Consider the following 18,815-nt stretch of genomic DNA (forward strand, 5'->3'; position numbering starts at 1 on the left):
ATAACTAATGGGTGTGTCCATGAAAGACAAAGAGTAACAGTGAGGGGTTGTTCAGGAGTTATAAGTATAAATCCTTGTTGGGCATGAAGTATAATTGAGGATCGACATATGAGTATTTCCACCCTATACGTCTTTGCTATTCTGAGCCAACCGTTATTATTTAATCATCTGTATTATGCAAATTTTGAGAGATTAAGAGTAATTTTTTTACAATGATCCAAGAATCAATTATGTAGAACACTTAATTAGCTGTCGATTTCTAAGAAAAACCTTGTCTTAGTCGCCACCATGATCACACAAAACGAGAAGGGGATTGAGATCGCTGCACACCTCTGCATGGGATTGTCCTTGAAGGCCATTTTGGAACAGATTGAGACCTCAAACAAGAGGATTTACACTGTTTTCATGTGGTTGAAAGTCGCAGTCAGAACACCCTCCGTGTCTGTCAATTATGTGAAGTTGGACTGCTAGAAAAAGTCAAATTCCTCAATTGATGACATCGCTAGGTAGTTGAAAAAGTCCCTATCAACGGTGTCCAGGGCTCTAAAAAAAGGCAGGAGGAAATTATTTTACCTTAAGGGAATCTGTGGAATCCTTTTGAGCTTTTCTAATCAGAAGATCTTTACTGTTACCCTGTCTTCAACAGGAAGATGATCGAGTAGTAACATTTTGAGATGTAGAAGAACAGCACCGATATGACTCAAACAACAAACATCCTGCTTCATTGATGATGTTAGGCCAAGTTACATCCAACATGAAGGGCATGAATCCCGCGTGATTCCCTTTAAGATACAGGCCGAAGAATGATGAGTACGTCAAAGTTATGGATACCAAACTTATTCCATCAACCAAATCCATTCTCGCTTGGTATTACAAAAAGGTGGAGCACCTTTCGACTTCGCAAAAAACCCAAGAGTGGATGGAGGCCTACATGCACTTCTGGGAAAAGAAATTCTGACCTGAAAACAGCACACACTTCAACCCCCTAGACTATTCCATCAAGGTGCATGTGGAGTCCAATACCTACAGGAGAAGCCACAAAAGCACCCTGAAGACCTCTGTCAACAAGGCCTGAGCCTCCATGAGCGCCAAGTACATCCAGAGGGTCTGCAGCAGCTTCCCCCACCACCAGGAGCTCAATTCTGAGGTCGGATACATGGACTAAAACAGTTTTTTGGGTTTTAATTAATAGGTAATCGTCAATAAACTTGTTTTCTAATTCACCCAGGATCCTCCCATGGACTTCAATACTTTTTGTGTTACAATGGGTAAATAATAACGATTGACCCGTTAAAAAATTGGCCTTTTTATTTATTTTCCTCCTCTCGTGACTGCTTGCAACTTAACTAATAAAAAGTCGTGACACCTAAGCTTTTCTCCTCACAAATATTCTTCAAATTGTCAGAGAAAACACCTTGATTTTCAGTTTCTTTTATTTTTACGCACTGGTTGGACATATTTTATGCATTACTGCTTATTATATATATAACATGTCTTGTTGGATAATAACTTATCCTCTACAGTTAAAAAACATTAATATTCTTTTCTGGAACTACTATTTTAGATTAGAATTCACAGGTATAAGACATAATAATAAAGAGATGCAGTTTATTTAGAAGTGCTCCTGTATCATATGTACCAACTACTAAGAACAAATTTTGTACGTCAATATAAAAACAATATTGAACAAAAACAAGAAAAAGAGAAAACCCCAATATACATATTTTTTAATACTTATATACAATCCAATATTCATAGAAATACTTGAGTTAACTGTAGGTTTTCTATTCAAATTTTTAGAATGAGTTAAAATACTCAAGAACTTCAACTATAATTTCAATTTGTTATTCGATTTAAGAGACTTATATTGGCCCCAATATGGCCTTTCATATAAAAGATGGGATATATCCATATTTATTGTGACAATCAATTTTGCCTACTTTAAGTGCAATTTGTGTGTCTTCCAAAGGGTCTATAAGAATAATTTGTTATTACAAATTGACAATAATTTTTCAAAGGAATACAAATATAGTTGTATATACAATGTGATCCACTGGAATTTGAGGTCTTACTCATCCCATAATTAATGAAAGTTGTTTGATTGATATTAAATAATATTTCGATAGATTGAAGTGGTTAGTTACAAAACAAAAGAAACCTGAGCTCTCTAACTTACGTACAAGTCGAGAAAATGACACTTGAACGTGATCACCAAATTTTTATGTGTACCACTGTCTATACTGCTTGCAAGACCTAAACGTTAGAGAAGAAAAAGGGTTCTGTAAAAAAGGCCAAACTGGACTCGGAGGAGTTAAAGAAAACAGCCCAGGCCAATCGGCTCAAGTCCATAGGGCCCATGCAAGAGATCTCGGAGTTTCACACCAGATTGTACAGATTGTTATCAAAAAAGCGGTTGAAAGAGCCTTTTGAGTGTGGAGAGACACCTTTTGACACCAGCAATGAAAGAATCCCATCTTCTTCATTGGAAGACTCTTTTGAATTAGTATTTTGAGTTCTTTTGATTTCTTTTTTGATACTTTTGGCCCCGTAAAGCCCTGATGCCATGGAGTGGCCGTCATCCAAACACAGAGGCCCTCAATACCATTATCAGCCAGAGCTGGAAAGGCATGACATATGACTACATCTGCACCGGGTGCCAGACATTCCACTGCCACCTGGAAGAGATCATTTTCCGCTGAGGGAGGCCAGATTAATGATTAAGAGAACTCAGACACACATCTATTTTTAGCATTAATTTTGTTGAAATTCTATTATTAGTTAGTAAGTTATATGTTGTTGAAGTTTAAAATTCAATGTGTTCATATTTTCATGGACAACTCGGTATGCATATATAACAGACAGTTTTGACGGTCGGAAGGCAAAACATCACCCTAAAGTACTTTTGTTATGTAACTGACCTTTTACCGCACGATTAATTCACTTTACAAACCAATGACAAAATACAATTGACATTTTTCTAATCAAATTATGTAACTTCGTACGTACATACATACATTTAGCGGTTCGAACCCTTTAATTAGAATCAATTTACGACTCTTTACCTACAAATATATAAACCTATTTTTTTTCCTTAACAATACCTCCTAAAGAGAATTCTTTCTTTTTTTACTCTTTGTCTTTTCTTCTGTATAGAGATCTTTTAACAATAGCTACACATCTTCATGGGGTTTCATTTAAGAAATGTAAGAATATGTATATATGTTATCGTAAGAAAAATGATGAAGAGATAGATGTGGGTACAAACATTGAGTTTTATTCTATAAACAAACTTATATCCATGCCAATACGTATGTAATTACTTACAAACATAAGTTTCTTAACATTTAGAACAAAGAATTAAATTAAGAAATTGCAAAGTCTTACCTTTTTTTAATGATAAAAGTTTTAGATATTTCATGTTTACATATTAGAAGATCCTCCACTCAAAATAAGTATTGAAATTAAACATATACAAAACAATGGTATCTCAATAAAACCTTAATAATTGCTATGTACATTTTTTTAATTAGTTGTGGATTTATCATCCCTTTTTTCATATTTTTGACATTCATTTGTTTTGCTAAAATTATTTTTTGATCTTACTTAGAAAATATATTTACTATTCAAAAGAGCATTTTCTTTGACGTCATAAATTGCATTATAATTATCCCATTACAGGTAATAGGTTATTTAAATTACCGTTACGTGTTGTATCAGTCCTTATTTAGGACTAAAGACTGCAGTCCTGCCCAATTAGGTCCAGTTTAGTCCTTCATATCATTCCTAAAACTTATTAAGTTTTGTTTCCGATGACATAACTTAATGTGATGTTTCTTGTTTTTTGAAGAGTTCTAGTTTGTTCTAGCACTGACAATTCGAAGGACCGACAGTCTTAAGAACCAGTCCAAGGACTAATGGGACCTGTCTTAAGAATGAACTAGACAAAATAAATACCACATATAAGTATCAATTTTTAAATCTACATGCAACATTTATTAATGTTGCAGATACAATAAGAGCTACTTCCAAAATGATTATATAACTATTACAAATAATAGCAAAAATACTAGTAATTAGGATATTTCCCCCCTGAAATTTTCTTCATGTATATACATAATGAACATATTTGAATATCATTACATCATTTTCAAATAGTTTAATGACAAATATGTCACCAGACCACGAATCTCTTCTAAATTCCCTTTCAGATAGTAAAATGTAAAATATGGGGAATTTCTTCATTATTGGATATAATAAGTATTAAAAATAAGTAATTAAATACTTATAGACTTTTATCTAGATAATGTAGGCAATAAATTAAACATGTCTATATGTAAAAAAAATTTGAAAGATGCACTAAAAATTATTGAATGTAATTAATGTTTAAAATATTAAAAGTATCTTCATTATTTAATTTTGCAAATCCAATTGTTTAAAATTAATTTCACAATTTAAAAAAATCATCTTTATTTTTTTGTACGTTTCATATATTTCTGCAAGTGAAATATTTTTAGAATGAAGTGATGAATTGATGGGTAAATACTTGCATTTCATCATTACTTGAGAATGAATCAGCAAGTATTTATACAATGTTATCACACATGTTCGTTTGTGGAATTACATTTACTTTGCAAATTCGTGTTGTATCTATTTATTGTTTTGTTTTTTGTTTACTTCAAATTGATGTAGTTTTTGATGGCCAAACATTCCAAATGATCCGAAACGATTACTATATTTTTCACACATTAAACCCAAAAAGTCAGACAGAAATAAAAAATAATGTTTTTTTGAAATGATAACATCATTCTTAACCTCTCTTTATGTCTCTTTTTTTAAATATATACAATCCCTGTAAACATATGGCTATTAAAACGTCATTTATTCGTCAATCCTATCAGAAAATCCCTGTTGTAAACACAAGAGCCACATATATAGCTGACGACAATCATCATTATTGTGTTGTTAGCATTCACAGGAGAAAATACAAAAATTCCTTTTCTTATCAAAGTGTAAAATCAATAACACAAAATATTATAATAATAGAATAAAATAACAATATTTTTTCTTCTAAAATCAAATATATTAATATTTTTTTTTTTTTTTTTCAAGGCAAATATATTTATGTAGCTATGATAAGTTGAATATTCAAAGAAGTATTCTTTCATATTCATACTTTATATTATTTATTTATTTTTGTGTGTCTTTAGCCTCTTTTTTTGGGTCCCATGTTGCCCCTATTATTTCTATTTGTTGTTCTATTTCTACGCTTATTTTATAATATGTATGTTTTAAAATCCCAGAAGGGGTATACCTTATTATAATTTTCATATACATAGAGTTTATAACTACCTTTCTACGTTGTATTATATTTTATAATATGAATTTCAGGTTGTATATAGGTACATACATATATAATGAAATAAATGGTAATAAAAATAATTTCAGTTCTTTGAATTTCAATTAACTTTGCTCTCAAATGATTTCTAGGTTCATAATGATATATATATATGTTTGGTTATATGTATGTATTGGATTAAAAATATTATCCAAGCAATTAAGTAACAACATTGCATGTTTATTATCATTAAAAAAGAATACTCATTTATTTAAAAAAATGGTTAATTTGACAGACGTGTATATTAACGTCTCTCATCGAAGTATTTTTTGAACTTCACAAACGCAAGAGGTAGGTGAGTTTGTGTGATATTACACAAATTATGGAAAAATTAAAAAAACTTTAATTGTGTATCATTTGGAGGGTTCTACCGCTCTTCTAAGTTTTTTTTTACATATTTAGACTGTATCTCTAAATAACACAAAAATGAATTTTGAAAGGTATTTAATTATTAACAGGGTCGATCAAAAAGAAATTTCTTTGTTTATTAAACAAGGTCAGATGTCATGTGAAGAGTCATTGAGAGAAATTTAAAAGATATGTTTAACTAAAAATTCTGATTTTGTCTAAACAAATTGTAATAATTCTATATGTGGATTTTTCTCGGAAAAGTGTCCAATAACAGAGGCTTTCCTGAAACATACACCCTCAAAAGATACACTATCCACTTCATCGTAAATATAGTGACATTTCTGTTGCCAATAGTTCTTAAGGTGTGAGATTGATATTGTTTATGGATACGATTAGTTAGTGCTATTTTGGCTGACATTGGCTTATTTTCTATTCAAAATTCAACACTGATTATTGATAACAATAAAGATTTACAGTTCTGTATCTTAATCTTGCATAGAAGCTTAAAAACTTTTGAAATTGTATTACAAGAATTTTATTTAATGAATGAAAAGGCAAAATCATATTAAATAAAAAAATAGAGTATCGTTTCCATGGCAAAGCAGTTTTTGAAAAGTACATATTAGTTTTATCAGAACCTGCACCAAGTTTTGGTTGGGCTATGTTTACTTCAATTGTATTGATGAATCAGATAGGAATTTAAATTTTTGTTGGATGAGACAGAACTGAAACTAACACCGGTTGGAAAGGTGATGTGATTCAATACTTGTAGAAGTATTTTGAGAGGATGTTACGTTTGTATTACTCATGCTAATTAGTTAACCGTTATAATTTAATATTGGGCCTTTGGTGGTGGCACTTTGTGCCCTCCATAATATTACAGACCTGTTAGAAAACCAATTCCTGGTTACAAATATCATACTGTCTTGTACAGTGGTTTTATAATTGGTCCAAGTTCCTGAAGAATTTGGTGGTTCAACTGAATACAAATAAAAAATATATCTATGGTACTTTTGAAGCCGTTCACATGGTTCCTGTACTCCTGAGGGGATAAATCGTGAACTGGTATTATTGGTGCACTTGAGATAACCTACTACTTCTGATCATTTACTCAGATTTTATAGAAGTACTCTAAATTCCTCAGAAAATTTCCAAATACTTTTTAACTAAGTACTTAAAATAAATGCTCCAGTTTGGTTCTCAATCCAGCAAAAAACGATTTCTAAAGATAGACCTAAACATGATTTAAAACTGCTCTAGAAAACTTACCGGAAATCTGAGGTATGTTGCGGATTATTTATTAAAATAATATTTTTTTTTCGCCCATCGATAAAATCTACTTGTCAGTATGTTGCATAACGGAACCATATTTAGGAGTTGGCGTTGTGAATAATAATAAAAGATAGTGGATTTGAAAGTTGTGTTAAAAGTAGAATATTTAAAACACCAGAACTCAATTTTAATGTGAGAGATTAGAATAATATTATTGTCAAATTACAGCACCTATAGATCTTCGAAATATTTTTAACAAGGGCATTCAAATCATAGCAAAAGATAAATAAATTAGAAATTGTTGACTTTCCTTGTCACATACAATCATTGCAAAGATGTGTTAACCCAATAAGAAATGTCTGACAACGTTAGACTAACGCTATTTTTTGGACCATGCTTTAATAGACCCAAATTGCAATTTCAAGCAGAAATGCCAAATTTTGGGACAGGAAATAAGCTTTAATTCTACGTTTTTTTGGTTGATTATAAGCTCTACATTGCCTATTTTATTAATCTACATTTTTTACAATTTATTTTGATGAAAATATTGTCCAAATTTTTTTTACTTTATTTAAAACATACAGTGGAAATCTGTTAAAACATAAATTTTGAAAAAAGTTTGAAGAACGGTAGAACCTTCCAAATGTTGCACAATTTTATTTTTTACTATTTTGTCATTTGTACAAATAAATTTCATTAATTCTGATATCTGTTATGCTAATGTAATTTAAAAAAATTAAACTATTCTTAATGTTCAAGTTGCAACTTGTATAGAACAAGTACCTATTTTGAGAGGGAAAAAATTTAATTGTATAGGATGACAATTGTTTTATTGTTAATAAATATGTGCAAATATATATCCCTCATACACCATTCTTCTAAAGTAGTTTGGGGTTTTTGTTTATTTGCTTTTTTGGATTACATATGTTGTGGTAGTAAAGTATTGAAATGTGATCTTTTTATTATTCAGGACTTTTACCTTATACATTTTCAAATTTACATATAATATTGGAGTTTGTTAAATTAATATTGCTAATTGCTTTTTTACCAGAGGTAGTAAATCTATTTGGTGAAACTATCATAAGGAAAACCTCCCCCAAAACGTTAAAATCAGTGTTCTAAATAGATATTTTTTCCATACAAGGTCTTTATTCATCCACATTACAAGTATACATACATACACAAATAAACTAAATAAAGAATTTTTTTTTATTCATATAGGGATTAGATAAGTAAGCATGATTGCTTACTGCTAATTTCCCTTTTTTGACCTCTATGAATTTATAACAAAAAAAACAACAGCATCAAAACACTCATTGATCACGACGAAGATAAAACCACAAGTAAATGTACACGCGAATAAAGGTCCTCCCATCGTTATCTCTTCAATATCCTTTTCTATGCCTCTATATTTTCTTCTTATTTTATTGATGTTTTGACTTGTATTTCGAATGATATGCAACAGTTTATTAGAGATTTTTGCACGGAAAAGGTTCGGATTATTTAAGTAAGCCAGTTTATTTTAAGATAAATCTTAGAATCATCCAAAAGCAATAACCATCAGGGAATTTTGAAAATTTTCTTCGAAGGACAGGAAAATAATTCTAACCCAACACGTTCATTATCTGAAGAAGGCTCGAAGTGATACCATCAAACTTTCAACAGCCGATAACATACTACTCAACATCAATGCATATTTAATTCTAGAAGACCGTAGTCCCATTTTCCAAGAGAATAAATCGTTATCCCGGTTTACAAATCTGCATTTATCTATCAATTCCATTTCATTGATGAGCATTACGGTAATTTCATATTTTAGGTGTGATATTCTAACTTTATCCGCTGAATTTCAGACTGATCTGTTTGACCATTTTTATTCTATGTGTGATAACACCATAAAGATACTTATTTATATATATATACATTTTTTATGGAGGTAGGGGGGACGGCCCCCCGCAAACAAAAAGATGGTATCGACGATCCGTTTTTTTTTTTTTTTTTTCAAAAAATTTAATATCAATATGCAGATCACCTATTAAAATCTGGGGAGTTAGTTAAAATAATAAATTTACAACTATTAATGATCGATTGAAAGAAAGGAGTAAATTTTTCATTTGCCCCAGATGCATTGATAATGAAAAACTTAGAGGTATCAGTAAATAATTTTATCTTGTGCCAATCACTTTTTATCAGACTATTCCCTTGTCAATAGATTTGGAAATTAGGGTAAGAACTCCTTTTGAGCGGTTACATCCAATAAAGAAGAAATTAAAATTTGGGGGGGGAAGACATGAGGAACACTATTCTGAGCAAGTTGAAGATACCTTGGAACGAATATCCTCTAGAGATACGTTGGGGGCAACTTCAAAGATTCTCCTCATCAAAGCATGCCTGTTTTTTCTCTCACTTCCACCTTAAGTATTTAAGAAATAATTTTTCTAATGCCAATTTTTGTTTTATAATGCGTTGAATCATTTCTCGTCTTTTTCTTTTGGCTCAAAGTATCAATGTTTGGTAATACTATTTGAATCAAGTTTGTTCCTTTTGTTTAATGATTGAGATCTGGTTTTAGCCGAGGAAACGACAATTAGTGAAGGTTTTTTTAAGCTTAATAGGGTCTTGAATGATCGTAGATGACTTTAGCCCATCAATATGTAAAGTAACCTTCCCATCATCACATTCTGATTCCTCTTTACCCCGACCATTTGAAATGTAGGCTTTGTTGAGTCTCATTATCAACCAAATGTAACGGCAAAGGAACTCTATCAGCTTTCGGATCGTGAGTTTACTTTTTAAGAAAGGGTATGCGGGTAATCTACAAGGTATTTGTACTCTTGTTAAATGTTCCTCTTTTTATTAAAAATTCAAATGTATTGCTTACTTTTAAGCAAGGAACACTATGGCTCATACAAAAATATAAATCAAGTGGCGACAGGGCTTGCATAAATTCATTGGCTCTGTGAAATCTCTTTTCACAGCAAGCTATCGTTTTTATGATACCACAAATGATGTTACTACATAGTTTTACTTATGAGGTTTGCAAATTTTTCTTCCTTTCGCAGAATTTACTTGGTTATTTCAATTCAATAATATAATTTATGGAGGATGAGTATAGAGTAATATAGTGGTCACAAGATGGACAGATCCCTAAGCAAAGATATCAGTTGACACAAAGGGGATATTACGACGTCACATTTATTTGTTTTTCTTATATTAATAATAGGCAACTATAACTAAAGAACTGATCTTCAACTCTGATTGACTCGGACGGTGACATGAAAAGTTAACAAACTTATTTCCTTTAACTGGTATTAAAATTAGTATACACTTTCAAACCTAAATTAATGTATAGTAATACCTTCACATACGAGATTAATTTGTTCCTTATTATTAAACATAGAGAGTTTTTACACCACCTGGTTTAGGGTGTCATTTTTTACCCCTTGCACATAGCTGACGTTCATTGCTGCGGAAAAAATATTTTTACTTAGTACAGCCTTACTATTTACACTCATGAGGATTTTGACAATTTTCACACATCGAGTAATTATTTCTGCTTTAAATCCGGAAATACTACTTTTTAAACAAACACGATTGAATTGCGAATGACGGCCAAAGAAGAATAAAGATATTTTACTAAGATCAAAACAGCAGAGGTTCTGAACAACCATTTTTTTTTTACTCTTCATAATATGTATAAAAAAAAATACATAGCTCGGCTCAGTTTTAGGTAAGATGACAATCAACAAAATAACGCTGTGTGTTTAATATACAAAATACAACATTAAATGAATGCTCTCAGCAAGTAGTTGCTCATAAACATGGATATTCCATTACAAAAATATTTTGTTTCAGTTTTTTTTTGTTGTGGTTATAATACGTTTGTACGTTTATATGTGAAATGTTGTTCATATATCTATATATAAACCATAAATACATATTGATTCTGATATCAGATTTTGGATTTCCTTCTTTTATTCCCCCCCCCCTCTTCTCAACCATTGTTTAAGTGATTACCATCTCTGATTATTGAACGTATGGAAAATGCTGGATAAATTTTTTTTTATTTTGAAGTAAAGGAATTTATGAATGTCCATGATAACTTCTTTTTTTTTCATTTCGTTTAGATATCTGACTTTACACCATACATTTATCTGTAAAGGGGCAGAAAAAGAGAGAGAGTTTCATAGAGGTGCGTAGAATAAGGTATTATTTAGATTAATATCTAAAGAAAAATACTTTAATAACTAATAAAAACAGAAATATTTGTAGGGATGGGAAACACGTAGAGAAAAACAAGAGTTTTGATATTATAAAAGGAAAAACGGTTCGATCTATCGGGGTTTTTTTGTTTTTTTATTTCTTTATAATTAATTGTTGAATAGATCGTTATTATGTCAAAATCTTCCACTGAATTATTATTTTTCACCTACTTTGATGTATTTTTTAAGTTATGCCAAATTAAATATTTTTTTACTACACTTTCTTTCCACTCATGACATTTTAAATGTTGAAGATGGTCCTCCTTATAGTATCCTAAGATAGAGTTGGAGCTTAAGACTGTTCATTACATAGAAATTTATTATTTTATTATTATTTTTTTTTTTTTTTTTCAGTACAACTTTTATTGTATTTTATAATAAAGAATATCGATTTATCCAATCATTTTCTATTTTTTAAATGAGACACTTCAAATTTTAAATACAATGGAGTACTAAATATCCAGGCCCTTGAAGAAATGAGAATTAAATTAATCTTCAAAAAATGGTCTGATCAATTTTTTTCCTCCTTAAAGGGAACTCCTCATGATCTAAAATTGAAATGTTAATCGATGGATTCATATTCCTTGAGTACACGTCTGTATGAAATTAAAATTAAGACATTATATAGAAAGTCAACCCTTCTGAAATTAAAGTTTTTTTATTCATTGGGACGTCCAGATTTTTTCTTGATTATTTTCATGCCAGTGATGTCTAAACACGTCTTTTTTTAATTATGTGACGTTTTGTCTACTGTATCCACGTTGATAAGTTACTCATGGCTCTAGGTAAAAAAATATGTGAGACTCAATCACAACGAACTTTATGTCCATAACAAATCTCGACTTTCAAAAAGCAAAGGAAATCTTTCACAAAAAGTCATTCTCCCAATGAAATTTTTTAGCATTTATGTATCTTTATATTTTGTAAGCAATTGTCTTAGTTGTTTATCATCCTGTAAAAACATTCATACACGAGGAGTAATATTTATAAATCAAGACCAACTTATTAGATCATGCAAGTTTATTTTAAAAAAAGAACAAAAGTAATATTATAAAATTAAATATAATGAAAGAGAGCTTTAAAAAAAATGCCCTTACTCCCGTCCAATATTTTTTATTATATTTAGTAATTGACAATTTGAACAGTTATTATCGTTATTTTTTGTATTTTAAAAGATGTCTTCGAAGTATAAATTAAGGAGACTCTAAAGAAAAAGGCGACATACCGTATAAAATAATAATGATTAAAAAAAACATGCAAATCAAATAAGTTGACTCATTCACACACTTTTGATCAAAAAATATCAGGAATGGGACATATTTGTAGAATGCAAGGAGAAAAAAACTGTAATATCTATCAACAAAAAACTATCTTAAGATGGGTTATGTGGTTATAAGTATAAGTTCAGGTTGGAGGCTGATTAAAATTGAAAATCGACATGTTAACAATTCCAGCATGATGACTATTTCCTTCATCGTTTAGCTGCTTGTAGAAACTATATTGAAATATATTGACAAGTAAGCAGCTTCTCTCCAAAATATCCTTCCAATTCTAAGAGTTATTATTTAATTTTTCAATTTATTTATTTTTTCATACCAGTAGTACTCGCACTTTGAATTTACAACTCTAGAAAATATCTATCGTTGTATTTGATCATAACTGATGTAAATCTTATAAAGTTTTTAGCTGACTCTTTTTTTAGAATTGGTAATCTGAAGAATGAATATATTCAATCCTTGATTACATTAAATTAAATACACTTGTCGGTATGGATTTTGAACACAAGTTTTTTTCAAAATCATTTTCTGTATTATTATTTTTTTTTCTTTATTTTGCGAATTCCTTAAAAGTTTTGTAGGTCCCATGTACGTACATATATATTGGGTATCCATTATAAAATAAAATTATATGTCTCCGAATAGCACAAACCAAACATCAGTTTAAAAAAATAATAAAATAAATGTATGTTTACATATCTCTAATAAATGTTTGGCATACCAAAACCAAGTCATGTGCGCCTTATCTTCGGTTGGGACATTTATTTATTTATTACATTATTCTTTTCTTTTTTTAAATATTTCTGTTAATATATATTGACTTACATTTAAAGAATAAAAAAACGAGAATTGAATTTCAATTATGTTTATTTATGTTCTTACATATATATAAATACAAGCATACACTTTTAATATATTGAAATATTTATGATTAATAGATTATATTTAAATATATATATATATAGTTGAACGTTTCATCAAGTTTAAAAATTATATGTATATATTTTTTTTTATTTTAACGATTTTATTAAATTCAACTTAAAGAAAGGAATAAATATTCAAATAAAATCAATTTATTGAAATTATTATCCAAAGGAATGAAACGCCAAAGTTCAAAATTCATTTTTTAAATAATAACTCTTTGAATAATTTATGCATATTCTTTGTAAAGGGTGGTTCATCTAAACGTTCACAAGCCGAGAAAGGAAAGTGAAACCCTGAGTTGATTTTATTTCTAAACAATTTTATAGAATTTTTCACAAGAAACAACATTGTAAAATACATTTGCAATATAATAGAATCAAAGAAATCAAGATTCAGGGAAATACCCCATCTTCCATCCGGTGTTGGTGAAAACTGATGTAAACTTTATTACTGAACTTCAGGCCCTGCTAGAAGATGAAGGGCGACATAATGTGAACGCAAATTGCTGTGGGTACTTGGCCTACCTGGTCCTAGGGACGTTATAATGACTTTTTGCCAACCATCTATTATTCATAGAGTAGTGGCTTTGGATTTAGCAATAGCAAATTTCTCATCTGCTAAGAAACAAACAAGATATTTGATGTCAGGCTTGTGTTTAGCTTGATAAAAGCCTTAGTTCAGGTGTCCCATTCCTTCCTGTTTGACAAGGGTTAGAAACTGTGTCTTGGGACATGCATAGCTGTGCTACCGAAAGTCTTTATTGATGACACGAAGGATAGATGAACAGAACACTACGTCAATGTTGTCAGCGATCGTATTCATCGTTGGCCTGTTATTTCTTTTCAATTTTTTTGTTTATTTTCCTAAACGAAGCAGGAGATCGTCAGTAGGTTCTTACCATCCCGCTTGACAAGTTTTCTAAATTTTTGTACGAATCAAATTATACATCCGAACGCTTCAGCCGAAAACGCATTGTCTATTTTACCAATTAAATGGCACAACGTTTTTGTTCCTAATTAAGGGAAGATAGGGATACGGTGTCATAAGGAAGCATATTGTCGTGGTGGAGTGACATTTGTACCAGACTTACTCTCCATTATTGTGTATTTGTATTAAAACCCGCTTGTAGGTGATGAGATGAAGTTAGAAAAATTTGATTGTAACATTTTACTAATGTAATATTGTATTTGGTCTTAGTAGTAGTTACCTATGATACTATAAGCATCAATGTACAAATTACGTACTTTTTTACAATAATATCTTATAACTGTGAATTCATAGTCGTACAAAGTAGTTTAAGATAAGAATATCAATTTTTGCACAGTAGAGTTGTGATTCCCAGCCAGGGCTCATAAATATTATTTTTTTTAAACCATAGACATATAATCGAGCATGTTTAACTGTTTCCCCTTGGTTTTGAATCAGTGTTTTAGAGGGTAGATTCTCTCAAAGTTAATAGAACATTATTAAAGAATACATGTTCCCATAAGAAGACGATATTTCCCACTCCCCTTCCATAACTTTATATAATTTTGATTGTTTGGAGTAGATTAACAATATGTAAGAACACAGAAAAATATTCTTTGAATCTTCAATAATTAATTATTAAATTTCTTAATACCTCAGAAACGAAAGATGTATAATTCCAACAAAATTGCATACATGAGATACACCTGAGGAAAAAAGTATTTGATGCGCTCAGAGACTAGCTGGCCCAGTCCGTGACCATAAAGTGTTTGTCCTTGTGTCATTTGTTTGTTGCCATGGTCGAATATTTTTTATGTCATTGTTGTAGTAAAAGGCATAAGAAATAACACCTTTTTAGTTTCCTGCTCTGAGGGAAGAAGGTTGTGTACAGAGATTTCCCGGAGAATGGATTGGGCTTCCGCTTCCTTTTCGATGCACAGAAGTCCTCATTTCCCCTTAACAAAGAAACACACTCAAAACATAATGTTTCTACTCCCATACTTGACAGTGGGAATGTGGGGTGTTCTTTGGGTTATACTAAACATTTCTTTTTTCTAACAAAATTTGTTTTTTTTTTTTTTTGCCAGTGGGATAGCTACCAAGGTACAAAAACATGCGACACATTAGATGCTTGAGGGACATTTTAGTCTTTGGGTGTACAAAAACCCCTAGGGAAGAAACGGAGAGTAATATAGATTTTTTCCAATACATACTACAGATAAAATATACATGATAATACCAGCAATGTTGTTCACATCACAGGTAGTGAAGATTTATAATAGATAATTGCTAAATGTCAAAACATATAATTTTTTTTTCCAAGAGTTTATGGATCTAATGAGAAAGAGAGAGAAGAGTGAAGGGGAGGGGGGTAATTATCGTAAATTAGAGGGTTGAGTTATTGTCCATGGATAATAATTTAAAACCAATCAAGTCATGAAAAATATATCGACTATAAATTTTAATGTGATTTCATAAATGCATTGAAATCCAAACAATAGTAATGATTCATATAACTATACTTAGGTATCTACTTAAAAAAACTTATAAAAGTTGATGGAAGAGATGTAAAACTATTTTGAAATTCCTACCTATATATATATATTATTAGGTAATTTATCCTGGACGGACATATGAATTTTAAGCGTACTATATACATGAAAATGTTATAGACGAAGGTTAATAGATTTTAATAAGAGATATCTGACTGCAAAACTTCAAAGAATAAATGTATATATCATATCTTTAATAATAAAACAAGATGTGTCTGTTTGTTTATTTCCTTGACTGAGTATCTGAGGACAACGCATTTATAACAGCAAGTGTGTGTTGCTATAGCTCAGTACGTCATAGTAAAAAAGAAAAAAAGGGTTGAAAATCCAGAGCATTTGCTTACCATGTGAATGATAGATATTGAATAACTACGTGTGATTGTTCCCATGAAAAACAGAAAGTAACTTAAAAGATTTGTTTTGGAGTTATCTTTTATTTATTAATGTAACGTTTGAATGTTTGTTGACGCCTAAAATCTCAAAGCAATGACCACTACGACTAGTTGAAAATTATACAAAATCCTAAAAATTATTGGGTATGTATCAACTTAGGCATTTTATTAATTTTGTTCAGTATCCCTGTTCAAGAAGGGGTTTAGATTTTTATTGTATATGGAATTAAAACAAACTTAACACAAAGTGACGAAGTTTGTCTGTTAGATTGACAAAATTTCCTTTGGTTCCCCTCCTTAATCCCAGCAAGATGCCCCTTTTGAGATACCAAAGATTGCATAATTTATCATGAGAATGCAGTTGTGAAATTCCTCAGTAGAATTCATCTTGTAATAATTCAATGAATAGAGCAAATTCATCCATGCTATGTAGTTATTTACAGAGTAATTCATGGTAATCCCTTGTTACCAAGAGCAGTATTAACGTCATCAACTAAAATTAGAAAAGAATGGATCAATTAGGCCTCGTTTTGTTACTTGGTGTATGCCTTTGCCCAGGCCTCACCCATCGACATATAAATAATAAAATAAAATAAATATTAAGATTAATATTATTAAAAATTAATAAAGCACTTTTCCAAATTTTTGGACACAATAATTTTATGATTAATTAAGAATTTACTTAGAATGTGGAGCAAAGATGTGATACACAAATAATATATTAAATAAAGTCTCTAGAGTCTATTAGTCCACTAGGGAAGTAACAGTAGATTAATCAATAATAAGCGCAATTCAATTAAACTACAGTGGAAGAATGAATAATGAGTTCCGTAAAACTAATAGTAGAGTATGTATTAAATTCCAACATGTACTCACATAAATCTTTATATAGGAACATACATTTTAATTATCCAAGATCTAAATTGACCCAAGGAATACCTTAACAAGGGCGTCTGCAAAGAGGTGGTCTGGAGAGACTAAAGCCCCTCCCCCTAAAAAATGAAGCAATTTTAGTGTTGACAATCATCAACATTGGAATTAAAAACTTAAGGATTACTTTTTAATAAAGATGATCATTTGATCAAATTATGCAGTGGATCAAAAAAATGTACAATTTCGAAATAAACGATCCTTCCACCCCCAAATATAACCCTGCAGGCCCTTAATTAAACATGAAATACGCACTATTTTCTACCTTCATTGCTTATATAATTTTTGACCAAGTTTCGGTATTTTTTCCAAATTTTACTATAAATGTAATGGCTGTAAAATGAAAAATAGAATATCCCATTACCAAAATTAAAAATATATATATATAGCTACAAGTTGTTGTAACATTAAATTTTGTTTTCCTACAGTCCAAATATAGCTTCGAATTTGCATTGACAAATAGTAAATATGTTATTTTAAAAATATAATATTAATTTCTTTAAAGTTGTATTTTTTTCTGCAACTGTTTTGTAAATAAACTAATATAAATATTAATAAAACACTCATTGTTGAATGTCTTAAAACAATGATTTTAAACTTTTTACATTGCGTACCACCTGAAAAAATTTGGAAATAATCTCCATGTACACTTTTTAATGAGCCATCTAGCTGAAGAAGAAAAATAAAAATCCAAGGTACATTATAAACTGGAGGCCAACTACACTTTTAAATGTACATTATTAAATTTATGCAGAACCAATAGCCGATAGACTTCACTAAATTTTTGATAAGAAGTTATTCCAAACTCCCAATTTGCCTTAAAGAAAAACAGATCCCTAATCGAAGCCTTTCTATCTGTCCGAGAATTGATAAAATGGCAAGCGATGGCAAAAAATAAATTTAACATAGGTAGGGTTTTGTATATTGTATTGCCTTCGACAAGATCAATCAGAGTCACATATTACATAACGTAAATGTACAGCCCATTCCGTTAGATCTTATCAAACTCATATTGAAGGCCTATCTGAAAAAGATATTAAATATAGAGTTATTATTTTTTTTATTATCATGGATTAGTAAGTAAACTCCAAAGGATAGGAATTCAAGCAGTAAACAAAACGTGGATACACATTATTCTTGTAATATTAGTACCGACAGAAATACACTTACAAATATGACCTAAAATCAAATGAGTATCTTCAAGTGAACATCATATCACCCAATAGTCTACAAATTCAAAACAGAATTGCTTATACAATTATTTGGTACTGAGCATAAAATTCTACAAACCTGTAAGTGAAGGCTCAAGCACAAACAAACAAATGTGGTGGAAGAACAGTAATGTTATAACATAAGTTCTAAAGGCCATTTGTCATTTTTTATGGGGAAAAAGTATTTATTAAATTTAAATAGTTGAATGTATACCTAAGTCTATCTTTAAAAAAAAGGGCCTGAGTTAGGATTGATATTGGAATTAAATAATTTATTAAAAA

The sequence above is a fragment of the Lepeophtheirus salmonis genome, chromosome 14, assembly GCF_016086655.4.
Source record: "Lepeophtheirus salmonis chromosome 14, UVic_Lsal_1.4, whole genome shotgun sequence".
Lineage (NCBI taxonomy): Eukaryota > Metazoa > Arthropoda > Copepoda > Siphonostomatoida > Caligidae > Lepeophtheirus > Lepeophtheirus salmonis.